This window comes from Thalia democratica, chromosome 3, assembly GCF_965202585.1.
Source record: "Thalia democratica chromosome 3, ktThaDemo2.hap1.1, whole genome shotgun sequence".
NCBI classification, from domain to species: Eukaryota; Metazoa; Chordata; class Thaliacea; order Salpida; family Salpidae; genus Thalia; species Thalia democratica.
Genome location: NC_139167.1, coordinates 34,254,753 through 34,272,913, shown reverse-complemented (window position 1 = coordinate 34,272,913; position 18,161 = coordinate 34,254,753).

The window sequence follows — 18,161 nt, the reverse complement described above, 5'->3', positions numbered from 1 at the left end:
ATCGATTAATGCGAAAGCTATGAACAACAAAAGATTCGAACAATATACTTTACTAAAACTTTGATCTAGCTAGTTCAAAACCATCAAACCAGTAAAATACATGTTTAATAGTACATTTTTAAGCAACAAAACTAACTTAATAAACTTTCATTTTCACCACCTTTTTTGTTCTTTTGCTCTGAATAAACAAATAGTTGACACTTGAATTAGTTATTATATAGACGCTGCATACAAATTGATCATATTTTAATGGAGTCTATGTTTTCTTTTAATTTTAGTAAATAAAAAAGAAACCTTACGGCTGTTTACCATTTTATTGATTGTGAGTTTGACTTTATGTATATTTTACTTGTATTTGTTTAAAATAGTTATTTCATATCGCAATTGATCTCAAGTTTTGTTATTTTTACACATATAGTTTTGTATATAATGCTATGCATTTATAATGTTTTACTTGCAATTTTTATTTGTTTGTTATGTATGTTATTTAAGTACATAAAATTTACTAAAATAACGAATAATATCATTAAGTAAGAAATACATCAATATTTTAAACATTTGAAAATTGTATCTTCTTAAACAGTGTTTAGTGACACTAATCGTTTAAGAATAATTGAAAATTATCTTTAACAACATAATAATCGTATATTTTAGTTTTTTAATGGTTGTTTTTTAAAGGAGTTAAAGCCTTGTAATTAAATAAATAAATTAGATTAAACTGTAAAAAAAATATTCCTAAAAATTTAATTATTTAGTAATTAGCCTTATCTTTATCTAGTATACTTTTTTATTTCTAAAATTTAATATTTTATTCAATGTCTTTGGGTTAAATTAGCTAAGAGTAACAGTTGTAGAATCTTCTTGCTTCTATTTTTTCTACTGATGAAAACTTACAACACTGGAACATATATCTTCTAAAACTAAAAAGGTTGTATATGAAAGACGTTGTTTATTTAAAATCTACACAAACGTTGTTTGAAAAATAAATATCTATTATTATAAATGTCATTTTTAGTACGTAAAGTATGTTAATTGTTGAGCTTTAAAAGTTTCTTGGCCGAAATCAGTATTTTAGACAGCTAAAGTTCCTTAGGTAAAACATTGAATCTGAAGTCGACTATTCATTTATGCGTTGAAGTAAAAATAAACGAGTAGAAAACTGATTATAGTCATTGTTTCCGACATTTGTGTTGTCAAGTGACGTCAAGAGGCAAACTGCCTGTTAACTCTGAACCTTACATTGTTGCGTTTGTACGAAAACTGATGTTTGTTCCGTTAAAGTTTAGACCTTCTTTTACTATCCATCATTCTTTCATTTATGGATTTTAAAACTTTCTTAATATAGCTCAGTTCATCATTTACTTTTAATACTTTTTTGAACGTTATAGCATTATAGAAAACATTGATCACACCTACAAAACACTTAATATACTAAATACTTAAAAAACTACATAGTTATCATATATGTTAAAATTTATAAATAAAATTTAGCCTACATGTTTTTAACTGTAAACAATATATTTATGTAGAGTACAGGTTTAAAGTTTTGAAACAAATACTTACGTGAAAGTTTTGTTTGTTTCCTTAATTCTTAAACTAATTAATAAACTTTGCCGATAAATGTTATTATTTATGTTTTCTAATATGTACTCCTTGCTTGGATTGATTGTTTTTGTATAACTATAAGTTTTAAGTATAAAAATTAGTATTTTAAATATAAATATTATTTTTGCTTGTACAATTATTTTAGTAATTACTTTTAAGCTTCATAACATATATTTTTTCTTTCAATAGTTTTAGCAATATAGATTTGTTTTAAAATAGAATTTGTTATATATAAGTTAAAAAAAAGTTCTTCTAAACTGTATACATAAAATCATAAACGTAATGTGCACTTATATAAAGCTTCATTATTTACATAAAATAAAGGATTTAGAAAGTTTATATATGAGCAAAGTGGTAGCTTTTATTCAAATATGTCAAGGGTTATTTATTTTTCAAAAGACAGTTTTACATTTCGCAAAAACATTTGAATGTATAACAGTCTTAGCTCCGACCTTTTTGAAAGTTTAATTCTCTAAAAATTCATGGTACTGCAACTAAGTAGAAGTAGTCTCTAAACATTTTTTATTTTGTATATTTTCATTGCTAAATCAACAGTAAGTAAATTTGTTATAGATTTTTATTACAATTGTCATAGGCAAAAAATATATATGTTTTTTTTTTGTTGTAAAATAAAAGTTTGAAATATCAATAAGTGGTAATTTTTCTATCTTTGAAAACAGTTTATTTTATTTAAAGTAGAATTTAAGCAGCCCTTTAAACAGTATTTCCTTCAAAACATGTAATTTGTAGTTTTGTTGAAAACTAATAGTATTTTTTTTAGTTAATTATTTTTAAAAAATATAGATAGGATGAACAATTAATTTGTTTATATAAAATAAAGAGGTTTTAGTTTATCAATATCAAACATTTTTTTTCAATTTTCTGAGAAAATGAACATACAGTTTTAGTTTTGTAATATTTTGAATTATAACTGTATAAACTCAGTATTAGATACGAAATAAGCGCTGGGATATTGGTTTGATACAGAGGTAAAACGTTTAACTTTCTGTTTTTGTACGTTTTATATTTTATTTTAATACTCAGTATACAAGTTGTCACAAAAGGCAGAAACTACTTTGTCAGTGTACAAAACTTTTTGTATATATAAAAAGATATATTTTCTTCAAAATTAAAGTTTTTTAAGTTTTACCAGCTTTTTCACTTCAAAGTATAAAACAAGTTTTAAAGTATTATATAAAATTTAACTTCACAAGCCGCAGTTTGCTGAGTTCTCTTTTTTAAATTTGTGCAAAACAACATTTCGATTTAGCAAGCTATTGAATTTTATAAACAATTGTGATAGATAAACGTTTATTCAAACAAGAGGTTTACTTTAAAGTAAATTGAGAAACAAATTTAAGTAAAGATAAACAATCATATTGTAATTAATTTTGAAAACAATTCTAAAGTTATGCTAAGTGGAACAACATAATTAGAAACAGTAGACTAAAAAGGAAATATGTATTTTATACTAAGAACTGTTAAAAAGTTTAACAAAGTTTTGAAATTCTTAGCTAGTGTATATTTAACTTATATTCTTTAAAATAATTAATAACGTTTACTTACCTTAAGTAAGTATGTAAATTGGATGGTAAATAACTTTTTTTTAGAAAGTTGCCAACACAGATGTTTGTAAATTTGAAAACAAGAATATTTTTTGTTCTGAACAAGTTGTTTGCTGTTGTACATTGTTTTTGGTTGTAGTATTTAAGTTATGTTTTGTTTTTTTGGAAAACCGTAGAGTGTTGTTTTAAGATTTTGCTTTTTATACAAGAAAAAATGTTATGTTTTTTCTTGTATTATTAATACTAAAAACATAATTTTTTGAATTTTCAAAGAAAACAACTGATAAAATAATGCTTTACAAACCATAAAAGAATATTAAAATATTGAACAATTGCATTAAAATTATATTTAAGAAAATTTAGCTATTGACAAATATCTCAAATAGTTTTAAGCTTTTGTTATGAGCACGAGCTATAAGAAAATTTAATGGGTTTCGTTATAATGTTTACTACAAAACTAAAAAACAATCTGCGTAAACTTTGCACTAAGTCTAATTTAGTAGAAACAAACAACTTATTTTGATAAAAATTTAAAATAGTTCTTGAAAATATGTATTGTAATATCATAATCTTAAATAACGTTAACTTTTACATATACTTTTATTTATAAGGTAAATTTGCCAAACTTGGCATAACAGCAAAAATAATCTATGACATTACAATATATGATGAACAAAATTACAAACATAACATTATTTTCAAAATATTTTTATTGTTAAATTTTCTGAGTTTTTTAATAGAGAATAATTAGCTATATAAGAAAACTAAACCTACTGCAATGATTTAAAAGTTATAACTGCTGTATCGCTTTTAATTTAATGCTTGACAACAAAGTCTAAACACATTTCGTTTTGAATAAGTAGTAATAGAAAAGAAAAATTTTAAACAAAACAATTTAAAAATACGCTTTTTATCTTTTTTTTTCTTTGTATAAATCTGCTCTTATTAATTTAGATCTTTAAATTTTTTTAAATATATTGATATATGTAAAAGATTAGTAACTCTTTTTTTCTGGAAAATTTAACTAAAAAGTATAAAAACTTTCTAAAAAAATTCAAAATAAAGTTTTAAAGCTACACCGAAAGCATTCTCGTACTATTAAGTACTGAGTAGTTATATAGTTACATTCTATTTGAAGAAATAATTTAAACATAAGTATATTCATAATACAAAAAATAACTAATTTTCGCATCGTTTACTAAATTTCAACGTTTAACACGTATCTTCAGATTGAAATAAAGTACATAGCAGAATTTTTAAATAATCACACAAAAAAAAAATCACAAAATTATGACGTTTCAAATAAAATTGAATAATGAAATATAAAGATATGTATATATTGTTAAAACTATTTAAAACTCAGTAAGTCAATGCTGATTTTTTGCACCTCAAAATATATTGCAAATTATAAAAATTAATAAGTCTTGTTTTAAGTAATCTACACGGTTTAGATGTTTTACCACATAAGTTATTTTGACAAAATTCCAAAAATTTCTAAGAACAATAAAGCTTAGTTAAAGTGAAATTAATTTTACGTAAGTTGTATTTTTCATTGTAAAAGTGATATTAAACGGAGTATATTTATTAAGTTGCTTATTATGTTAAAATCATTTATATTTGAGTAAAACTTGTCAAACTAAAAAAAGCACTCTCACATTTGCCTGTTAGGTTCATGCTTATGATTGACAGTTTTCAATTAATGTTTGTTTTTACGGGGTTGACTGATTGAAACCCGGGTATATTTGAACGACAATTTATCACTACATACTTGTGTTTGTTTAATAGTAAATACTGAAGTATAACACTCAACTTGTACTAGCTAATACAGTGTCCTTTTTTATAAATTTTTTATTTTGTGAATTTTAACGGTATATATTTATGATTCTAGCAGTATAAAAGTAACTTTAACTTTGAAATTTTGTGTTATACTTTATAGTTGAAAAAATAGGTCATTTTTTCAATCAAGCATGACATCAATAGTCGGACTAAGGTTTTATCAAACACGAGTTATTATTATATACTCTTTAAAGTTATTTCAAACGTCTGGTTGTTAAAAGATAGTTCTCTTTATATATTTTTTTATGTTTTGTATTCTAACAGTTTTTTGTTTTAAATATATATAATGTGAGTACTGCACATACGTTTTTATATAGGCAAAGTTTTAAAAGTTTAATTATATGAAATTATACTTAATGAAACCAAATAAAATGAAGGTATTAGGTGTTTTGCACAATATAATAAAACTTTAAAATAATTTTGGTTAAAAACTTTGTTTTAAATAAGAAAAAAAAATTAAACGTTTGTTTTATCGTAATTTGTTTTTAAAGAGTGAAAAATAAAACTCTTTAAAACTTAAAAACATTAAAGTTTCTTAATTTGTTTTAGGTCTTAAATGGAATATTTGGATAAAAATTTTGTGATGTTGAAACTCGTAAACTCTCTTCATGTTTTTTTTTGTGTCGACGTCTTAAAACATTTTTTGTTTGGCAAGATAGCAATGTGGTGATTAGAAGTTTATTTAAAGCTTAATTTGAGTTTGTTTTTGCAGCTGCTAGTAATTTTCCGATCACAAAAGATTATTGATTCAAAAGTTTGAAAGTTTTATTTATAAATACAGGTATATTTGAAGCTTTACTTGTTTAGGAGTTGAATTTCAATTTATCTTAGTTGTTGTATTAATTGTTATAACTAGTATTTGTATTAAAAGTCTTAAGAGCTCTAAGAACACTAAGTTTATATTCAAATTATGAAAAGCTTTCAATTTTTAAGAGGTTAAAAGGTAAAAACTTTACTTTTTAAATCTTTATTAAATATAATTCTATAAACTTTTTATAAAGCATTACATTTTGTATAATATAAAATTTGATAAGTGATAGTATATAAAACACGTCATTCTGTTTTAAAATGTTGTTTTTTAATAAACTAGTATTTGAAAACTTTTCTGTTACTTAACTTTTCATTTTTTGTTTGCTCAATGTAAATTCTTCTTAACTAAGATTAGTAAAGAAAAACCTGCTAATAATATAAGGGTGATCGTACGTGTTGATTCATAGCCAACTATTGTTAATATCAATGACTAATGGAGTGAAAATTTCGTTTTTTAATTCTACAATTTCAATTTACGATTAGTAATAACAAAGTTTTTTGTACTAAAGTTTTGTAACAAGTTTAAAAATTTTAAAGTAGTTTTTCGATAATAAGTTATTACACCATTGTCATAAAATGTATATTTTCAAAACATTAAGAATTATTCAAAAGACAGTCTATTTAGAAATCTAAATTTCGTTTAAAGTGAAAAGCCTAAAACACTTTTTTATAAAGCAATCCAAAAACAATATTTAAGTAAAATATTTCATTAAACTAAAACATTTTCAAAAAACCACTCACTGTTGTTTAAAGTTTAGTTGTTAAAGTTTTTATATAGTATTAAAAGTTTTACTACATATAAAGAACAACAAAATAACTTGGTTTACAAAATTTCACTTTAATAAATTATTAACCGTTGAAAAAAATTGTATTAAAAGTATTAAAACTGTTTAATAAAATGATTAATTTTTAGTTTTCTAAGGAACAAAATTTCAGTTACATAAAATTTTAATAATATTTAATGTGAAATAACAAATAATACACAGATCAACTTAAAAAGCACAATTAGAGTTATTTAATAATGTAAGTCGAACGCAAATAAACAAAAACTATATATTATCTTACTAGCTGCTTATATAAAGTAAAGACTAATGTTTTTTTTATTTTGATGTTAAACAAAATTGAAGCAATTTTTTATGAAACAATTATTTCTTTTAGATGTGAACATAATTTCATTTATTTATCTTATCATTTAAAAAGTTATATTTTTTGATTTTTAATACAATAAATCTAAATTTAAGTCTAATTTTTATAATATTAACCTTATTATTGTTCAAAAATTTTAGCTACTTTACTTAAACAACGTTTTACATTACTGTGTTTTTTTTTTCTGTTTTTTGGTGGAATGACTTTTGTTTTAAAATTAGTTATAGAATAGCAATTATCAGATATTTGGAAAGTTTAGTTGTTTTGACAATTTAAATTTAATAATCGTTTTGAACAAAACAATTAAAAAATCAAACTTATTTTATTTTTTGTGAAAATATTAAAATCTTTGTCGTTGTTAAGCGTTGGAAAAAGAAGACAATTGTTAAAGTAGAACTTGTAATAACTGTAGAAAATGTTTTATGCATAAGTCAAAAACTCGTAGTAAATTTATTATAGTGTGTTTATGTATCTAACTTTTTGAAAAAAGATTATAAATTAAAAGTTATATTTTAATGCTGAAACTGATAGAATTTTTTTCCCCATATGGTAAAAACAATTAGCTTTTCAAAATCCATTTTGCTAATGAGCCTTCAAATAAAAAAAACGCTTTTCAAATTTTAAACTTTTAAACACACTGTTTTTTTTTTTTGTAGAAAAAATAATTACGTTAACTTTCAGATGTTTTCAATATTGTTGATAAATATATTAGAAACATAATCATGAAAAACATTATAAATTTATCTCATTGCAAATTACGATTAATTCAATGTGTTTTTAGCTTGTTATATACAAATTATGTAGTTCCGGGTAGTGTTTAGGAGCCTAAAATATATTTTTAGAATATAACGGAGATGATAAATTTTGTTATATGATTTTATTAATCCTCAAAAAATTTACTATTTAAGTTCTTTTTTACTAAGTGCATCACCATATTAAAAGTGTGAAGGTAATCAAAATATATATATAAATGTTGTTTTTTTTAAGAACTAAGTAGTTTGATTTTAATATAAGTAATTAAACTTGTTGATATATTCGCATAAAAGCTACTCAATTAATGTGGTGAATTTTACTATTTTTTTTGTTGTATACTGTTTCGTAGTTATTAGTAAACATGTGTTGCGTAAATAGTTGCGTACAAGACTGCATCATTTTTTAAACATATTGTTCATAAAAGTTACTTAATGCAAAAACTGTATGAAAAAACATGAAAAAATATACAAAGTAACTATGTTTTAATTATGCTTGTACTAAATTGGTTAAATTCAAAAGTCAAGATGGAACCAATTTGCAAATGGTTATTTAAGTTTTCTACATAGGCCTAAACTTTAGTTAGTTTAAATTTGTTTTAGACAATTAACTGATTGTAAACTTATTAAGTACGACCTAGCATAAATTAATTGACTCCTTATATTTACAGCTTATAAGACAATACTGAGCTTTTTAAGAACTTTAGCGAAAAAACTCTTACATTTTAAAGTTAGGTTTTTAGTTATAAATAAGCACAGTTTTTTTAATGATTGTGTTGGCTGTGCTTTAAAACCTAATTCTTCACTTTAGTATTCATTAAAACAGCAAGACATTTTTACTTGTTAACATATGTTTAAAATTTGAACATCGTTCAGTAAAAGTTTAATTAAATGTATTTTTCATGTCGCGCAGCTGTTGATTTAACAAATTAAATCAGTATTTTTTATTATTATTTAAGCAGTCTATTTAATTCAAAGTTTATTACTTCACTACAAGGAAAAAAAATAAGTAGAAATAATTTATCAAATAAATTATTTTTTAATGTTTATAGTTAGAATGGATAAATGCAATATAAAATTGTTTTTTAAATTAAAAAGGCATTTGAAAAGATGAAAAACTATGATTTTTTTATGACGTTTAAAGATGGTCTTAAGCTTCGTTTTTCATTTTTCCTGAAAACACAAAAAAAATCGTACTAACTAGACTCTCTTTTCTATTGTTACCAACTACAAGCCTACAAATCGTGTTTTGGGATTGTTGCAAAATATACGGTCTGTTTGTTTTTAATTTACTTTTGTTTATTTACTACACTTTTTTAGCGATGACAAAGATAAAGCAACGATATGTCAATTAAAACACTTAAAAACAAAACTTTACCACCACAGAGGATTTCTACTATCTCTTCTTTAAAGTTTATGTTGTGTTTCAATACTAGTTTAAAGGTAGGCTTTAATTTTTTAGAAGAAACTAATATTTTACAGTATAATGAATTTTTATTCAAAGTTTATTTGAATTTTTTACATAATTATTCCATAATATATAAAATTCCATTTGAAATTCTAGTTGTAATAACTATTTACTATTTTATAAACAAAATTAAAACAAAACTAACTCGACTAAAAAGCTTGTTTTAGTAATGGTGTTTGTTGATAAAATTTGAAACCTTCATAGAAAAAAATAATGTTTTTCAAATCGAATACAAAAGACTTTTTGGAAATTTTTGTAACTACTAGTATTCGAGTTGTTGAAAATGTAAGAATTTTTGTTTTTAAGAACAAAAACAAAATCACGGATAGTAAACAATAAACAAAAAGTTATTTAGTTAGAAATTTTTATTTAGTTCTAAAAAACATAAAAAAAATTTAAAATAAGCATTTTTCAACTATTTTATACTTAGATTATATTAAAAAAAATTATCTGAAGCAATACTACTGATGAAATACATTGTTTTCTTACAAGATATGTAAAAGACAAAACTAAAAGCCGTTTTTTATAGTTGGTTATAGATTCTATGTTTTTTTATTTAAGTTTCTAAAACTTAAAATTTATTACTACAAAATATAAAAAAATAATTAATCGCAACTTCTTAAGCTTTAACCAATAACGTAAAATAAAACAAAAGATTTAAAAGATAATTTTAAATGTTTATGTCATTAAACTTATATTAAAAGCAACATATTTTTGTTTGTTTTCTAAGTATTCAAAATAATTCACACATTCAAGTTTATTAATGTAAAAATAATGAAGTTTATTTGGTTTTAGTTATTTTTTAATTTTAATAAAAACGAACAAAAAATATTATTAAATTTAAAAGCTAGTTATTTTATACCAGCCAAATTATAAATGAACCCAAGTTTACAAATGACGATGATTTCAACGCTAATAAGTCCTAGTTACTAGAACACTGACTGATAAGCCAGTATGAGCTAATAATTTTTTATTGTCTTATCTTTCAAGTGCTATTTATTTTAAGTAAAGCAACACTAAAAAAGTAGTAATTATAAACATGTTTGCTTAGTTTTAAGTATTTATTCTTTTCTCGGCATCAGCAGTTAAAAACAAATCTAATAAGTTGTTTAAAGAATTAATATATTGCTATACAAACAATAAAATACTTGAAACTATGATGTTTAGGATTTCGTACTTCCTATTAGTATTTTTCGTTAAAATAATATAAGTTTTACTAATTAAACTTTTAAAAAGGACTGATAAAAAAACAAGCGCCTATTGGCATATTAATCTGTAATATAGTTGAGTACACTGATTTTAACTTCTAATAAAATGAAATACACGGTTTAATGATGATGTATAAAAGCGTTTCTTTTTATACTCTTTACATAAATATAAAATACTCGTACTTCAGTGATTATTCATTACGTTTAAAGTATTTTTACCTCAAAATTGAGTCTGAAAATTTAACATTTACAAACAAAGCTTATTTGTTACACTTTCATAAACTATTCTTAAACAAAATACAATTGTCTCGTGTCAAAGGTCGTATTAAACTCAAAACAAATGACTTATTTGTCTAACAGTAAAACTGCACTTCAGAATTAATTGTATTAGTATTGCAAAGTCAGAAGAAACAATTGCCGGTTTAAATCAATCGGGTTTTTGTGAAAAAATTTTACTTTTTTCTTTTGACGTTCGTAAAATTTATATCTGCAACTTCGTCATAACATATTCATTTAACTGAACTTCGTTAATATTTATAAAAGTTTATAAGTAAGACCTAAATAAGCAAATAAAAACAAAATGTTTAAATCAGTTTCAAGCATCTTTACATTTAACTTTTTGTATTATTTATTAGATAATTTTTTTTTAAATGAGCATTTGCTTTTTTAAGAGTTTATTTTTTAAAGAAAAATAAATTTGAAAAGTCGAAAATCAATTTTAAAACGAAGTTTTAATTTTCTCATGTTTAAAAACAAATATAAAAAACTTAGCAATATATATGATTGAGTTTAACAATAAATAGTCTTAATTACAAAATAACAGCAGCTTTGAACATTTTCGACAAAATAAAAAGCTTTTAGAAATAAGAAGCTAAAAAATTAGTAAGATTTAAAGCAAAGTACTATCTAGACATTTTTTAATTTACTTATTTAATCTATTTTGCTGCTAGAAAAGTGGAAAAATTAAGAAATTTGTCATAAAATTTAAAACAAAATTCACCACAAAGAAATATATATAAAATATCGATAACTCTAAATAAGAACCAGCACTGAATAGAAAAAATTACCTAACAACCTAGCAAAGATAAATGTATGCGTATAAGCATTTTCATTGACTTTGATCGCTGTAGAAATCTGAGGTAGAAACTTCGACGGGAGAAGTTAAATAATGGACATGACGTGAAGGAAGTCTTACAGGGGCTGATCCTGATGCTAAGTAACCCAACTGACTCTTTTGCGCCGTGGTGTGGTAGTTACCATGTTGGTTCTTATCTGTTTGAAAAATTTTATTTAATTTAATATGTTTAATAAATTTGTTTGTTTAACTGAAAATAAATATTTTTTTTACTACGAATTTCAAATTAAGGTTCGTATAAGTTTCTTTATTTAAAAAAAAATTAGTGTAGTTATTATTACTTTTATGTATTTGTATCTGAATTTTTGGTTTTGTTTTAATGTTGTAGGGAAAAATTATTTAGAATATTATTTAATGATTAAATATTATGTAAGATTTTAACTATTTAAGTTTAGTTTAAATACATAGGGTTTTTAAAGAAAAACATCGCAAAAAAAGTTTTCATAGAACAATAAGTATACTAAACTTTTTTAAAAGTTTTAATAAATCAAAAACAACGTATTACTGTGGTTAGTACTTCTGAGAAACTGATATTTTTTTGAATATATTACAGTAAATTTTTTAATAGTTTTTGGTTTAAAAAAATTAACTTAATAACACTTAAAAACTATAATATTTTATACATTTGATAGTAACATATTAGCATGTTAAATACCACTTTAGGTGTTTTAACCAATAAAGTTAACATAAATTACATTAAAAAAAACGTTATACAAATATATAAAAGTTTACTTGCAATAAATTATAATGATTTTAAAGTATAAAGCTAAAATTCATCAACTTTATAAAACTGTGTAAATATTTAAGTTTATGTTAAATAACAAAATTTAACTCAATAAAATTATATAAAAATAACTCAGTTTGATTATCAAAATGCTACAAAGTTTGCAAAACTACATATGTGGTGAATTCCAAAAGTTCTTAAAAATTTATAGTAAAAAAACCGAAATATAGCTAAAATCTTTTATAATTCACACATAGAAAATCGAATAAGTTTACGAGCGTTCAAATAAAAAAATCGATTCAGCTAAGTTTGTCTTTTAGACTGTAAAAGTTACATTATGTCATTTCCGACTTAGCCTTGCAACTAATTGATTACTTCACTTTGGAAAGTATTTTAAACTTAGAAAAAAAATACTTAACTTTTGTATTTAATAACTTAGAAAAATAAAATAATATCATTGTTTTGTTATTTGAGAAAAAGTAAAAAACATATTATAAATTTTGAAAACTAAAAAGTAATAGTAACTTTTTTATTTATTTATTAAGTATTACATATTTGTTTAATTAACAATGTATGAAAGGGTAAAATAAGAAGTAGCTTGCAAATGCTAACATTTATCTAAATCGAAAGTAAATAAGTACAATTTTTTTTCAAAACTTAAAGACTTTTTGCTAAGAGAAAATCAAAACAAAAACTTACTGTGAATTTGTTGCTCGCAATCAAGTTCTTCAGGAATCACTTGATTTGCTGGATGATTTCTTGTTTTCGGCTGCTGAAACTGCCAACAACTCGAAGCTGTGCTGTTGTATCCGCTATGAACAGAAACTGAACTCATTGGTGGCGACCCAACAAATTTCTCATCTATAAACGCAGGTACGTGGTCACGTGGTACGTCACTACGAACGCTGCTATGCTCGTTGCTAGCCTGACCAGCACTCATTCCGCTGTCGCCCGTATGATGGTTGTATGACGTCACAGAAGAATTCGTCGCGCTTCCGTGATTTTGACGTCTTTGATTAAAGTTTTGATGGGGGTTTTCTAGCAACGGGTCGTTGTCATGGATACGATTGCTTGCTGTTGCTACTTCTTCCACGGTTGCTAGATGAAACTGACCCTGTTGGTTGCTACGGTGGTTGTAGTGATTGTTGCTAGGTGGCGCTACTCCCACCTGAGATGCAGACGGCATGTCAAATGATTCTTCACCTGAAGAAGCGTATTGGTCGTCAGTTGTCATGGAAACAACGTTTTGTCCTCCAAGTGAATTCATCATATATGAACTTTTAGCTGAAAAATATTATTACAAAATGAAAAACAACCTTACAAAATAAAATGTCATATATTTTATAAACTTACGAGGTATTCTTTTTGTGACATTCATCTTAGTATTGATAGCTGAGGCACTTGCAACTAAAATTGGTTGATTGTTTTGATAATTTCCTTGAAGTCTAAAAACAATTTTCTAAGAGTTTTTGCAACAGGTTTTAAGGTTTGATATTATATACGTCTCATTATAACACAAGATCATTAAAAAAAACAAATGGTTTTTACTAAACTTTTTATATTTATTAGTAATGTACCTTTGATTTGTATAACTTTGATTTTGCTCTTGATTTTGGAATGGCAACTGGTTTCTGCTATTATTAACAGCTGACTGCGAACTTTGCAAATTAATTCGTTTTTGAGTTGAAATGTCGTCTGGATAATTTGTTCTTCTCTGCTGACCTGAATTAGTAGATCTTCCATCGGCAGAATGTAGCATACTTCCACTACTCAGACTTCTAAAAGATAAATTATAAAGTTCAAATAATAGTTAGCACTTATCAATTTCTATTGTAGACTTTCTTTGAATATTAAACACTAATTGCAATAGAAGTTTGACTTTTTTTTTAACTTAAAAAAGAAACTTGACTTTCGTTTAAAACTAGAAAATAATTGTATTAAAAAATACAATAAAGTTTAAAAAAAGTATAAAACTTTTCAAGACGAGCAGAAAAGTTTTTTTGCAAACTTTCATACGAATCGATAAATTTGTATTTAATTGTCATATACTAGATTAATCAGAGTTAAAATTGAAAAAGAATAATTAAAAATAAATGTTCGTTTTATATTTTGAAATATTTTTTATAGTTTTTATTATTATACCTTTTTTTACAAAATATAAAATAAAGTCACTTACAGTTGGCTAGCTTTAATTTTTTGCGATAATTGTGGACTAGGTGCTGATTTATTGTGTTCATGATGTTTCTCTTGTAAGCTAAAATAAAGCATACTTTGAAAAAAATATATTAGTTTTACATAATGTGTATCACGTAACTAAGTTAGACAAAATAAGCTAAAAAAATTTCTGTCATAATGTAGGCTTTTGTTTTAATGACTAAGTAATCGATAAATTTCAAAGTTTTAAAAGAAGTATTTTATATATTTTTTTTAAACCGTTTAGGTGATATCTGATATAAAAACTTTTTTGATTTATTAAAACAAGTATAAAAACAAGTATTCTATTAGAAAACTAAAAAGTTAAAAATGTTTTAGATGGTTATGTTTTATAATAAACATATTTTTAATTTAACTTAAATATTTAGTAACATCAGTTTCTTGAGAAAGTAAAAATAAAATACTAGTTTTTAAACTTACTATAAGCTTAAGTTTTTGCTTTAGTTCTATGTCTAGGTTTTCTCAAAATTAAAACATGCAGGTACAATTACAAAATCAACAGTAGAAATTAAAATTCGTATTTTGTTTTATTAAAAAGAATGAATGATTAATATTTAAAAACAACAACAAAAACAGTATTTTATACAGAACTAATTTATTTTACTATTTCAGAGTTAAACTAATTGTTTATCGTTTGACTAATAAAACAAAACATAGTTTATTCTGTACTGAAACTTGCATTCGAGGTTGTATTGAGTAGTTTTGCTGGTTGAAAGTTTTATTATTTCCATTCATATATGAATAAACAGGAGATTGCTGAAGTGTATCACTTACTGATCCTCCTCTGTAAAATAATATTTTATTATTTAATTAAAAATATAAGTGTATAATAAGCGTTGTTTATAGTTTAGACAAATTATTAGGGTTCTTCTACATTTTATTTTACTTTAAATATCTTAATCACGATTTCCTTTGATTTATTACATTAATTGTTTTCAATTTTCTAGAAATTCCCGGAAATTTGAAAAATAATCTCACTCAGTTTTTAGTTATTGCTCCTTTACAACTATTACCAATTTGCTTTTTCGCCGCCTAACTAGTTAAACCCCCAAAAACCAAAATCGCTCCAAAAAAGATTGATATAGCCCGCTTTGGGAAACCCTTATCTAAATATTGTAAACTGCTTATGTTAAATGTTGCTTAAAACTTTTCCGAATAAGATCTTTTTAAACTTTAAAAATGGTATTCAGTTACTTAATAGTCTATGAGTTTAAAGTTTTAATTGGTTTAACAAACAAATAAGATAACAGTATAAAGTTAATAAAGTTTTGCTTCATCACTAGTTTTAAAAATTCAAAATCATAATTTCATTTGTTTCTGTTGCCTGAATCAACACTTTACTCTTAAAAACGTACTTTAAATGATTTGCATAAGTAAAAAAAAGTTATTTAAAGACGAACCTTGAAGAGCTTTGATGACAAGTGCCATTCACATTAAGATTATTGTAATTATTTAGGGAAACTCCGGAAGGTGAAATATAAACACTTTCACCACCATTGCCAACAACGCGATCACCCGTTTTAGAGTAGTTTGTTTGGTTGTTATATGAAGGGACGGGCTTATCAAGGATACCCATATCAAACTGGTGTAAGGGTGGATTGTATCTGTGACTACCTGTTGTAAAAAAATCAAATTAAAGCAGATTGTAAAGTTAAAACTTTTTTAAACACTTTTCGTAAAAAACATAGATTAAAATTTTTAAGCACTTGTAATAATTGTGAGTTCGGAACCAATTTTCATTATAATCTGCTGTACAATAGTACATACGTATTTGAATTTATGGTGTACACAGGTGAACGCTATAAGATTAAATGGTCTAAACTAATGTTGGTTTTGTTATAAATATATAAATTATGTTAAAACACTTTGTTAATTGTTATATAAAATTAGAACTCTAATATATTATGTTGTTATAAAGCTTCAAACAATGTGAACAATACATAGCGCTATTTACAATGATAACAGAATTATGTAAACCTTTTTCAATAGGCCATTATTGATAGACTGTATTCGGCTAATAGACGGTTATTGTGTCTTGCCAAGTAAGAGTATGATGAATAGGGGTGTAATAGAAAATCAATATTTAACGGAATAAACATCAATTGGCATGCAAGTACAATGTTGTAAAATTAATATTTAACAGGCAGTTTTCAACTTTAAGTCAATTGACAACACGGAAGCCGGAAAATAAATTGAAACCAAATTATTTTCGATCACACATCGAGCTATTTTTCTAAGTTTTATAATTGAGAAAATTTTTTATAGTAAAGTATATTTATTTTTTTATCTAAATACATGGACAGTTTTACAATGAATCAAATACATAATAACTTTTCTCTTTTGATAAGTCTTTTATTGAAATAAGACATCGTGACTCTTTACAAACATTTATAAAAACCTGCCACTTGAAGTGTTGAAGCACAAGAACCCACGTGGGAAATTGAAGTGAATCGTGTCAAATGGTTAACTAAAAATTTTAGTTTAAATATACATAAAAATCTACATATTATTTAAAACGAAAACAAGACTTACTTGGTCTATTCAAAAACTTTGGATTCTTTCTTCGACGTACATAGAAAAACACAACGACTGCTAAAATCAGTACAAATCCACCACAGGCCATGACAATATATCCCGTGGTGGTTGTCCAAAAGTCTTGTTGTGGGGGCATAGTGTTGCTTTTAGGTCTTTCCGTTGTCGTTGTTGTTGATACTTGTGTAGTTACTTCTTTTATTTTGTCTTTTGCTACTGTGAGTATAGTTTAAGATAATTAAAAACAAGCAGTGCAGTGCGTGTATTTTGTAATAAACTAAATACTATCAACGTATAACTAGTATTAAGAAAAATTGTAAACAAAAAAAAGTTAATATTTTTCAAAACTAACCAACAAACGAAACTTTTGAAGACGGACCACCTCCTAATTTTGTTACAAATTCTAATGTTACTTCCTTCACTTCATCAAAACTAAAACTAGAACAAGTTGAAGTCACGTTAGTTTCATCTAGTTGAGAAAGTTCTTTAGCTTCAAAATACGAGACTTTAGTTTTCATTTTTCCTTTGCAAGTGATGACGTAATAATCAATGACGTCATTAAATTGTTTTCGTAAGTTCGGAAGGCCCCAAACTACTTCTAAACCATCATCGGTTTTTTGATGGTCTCGAATCTTGATTGGTTGAAGAATTATCACTAAATTTAATAAATATATATCCGTTAAATCATTTTTATTCAAAATATTAACCCGCTTTTAAATACTTATAAAATAGTAAAAACTTATTACTATTATTAAGTAAACATTAATATTTTATAAAATTGTGATCTTTTATGATTGTTTTCTATTAATTATGTAAAATTCACCTTGTAATTCAGACGTAACAGTTGCTGAAATCCAATATTTTTCAACTGATTTTCCTGCATATGCTAATATTTCAACAGCATAATTATATCCTTGCTCAGTAGGTAAGTTATAAAACCTGTTGTAAAATAAGTAACTCGAAATAATGAAATTGTTTATGAGTTCAATTATTATTACTAATGTTTAGTATAACTTTCAATTAAAATTAGATGTTTTTACTAAATCTTGCCGTTTTATATTTCAAAAATAATATTTATATTTAATTAAACACATAATATGATGTTAGTTTACCTCTGATTGCAAGAAACAGCGTCAAGTTCAACTTCATCATTTTTACCATTAAACAAA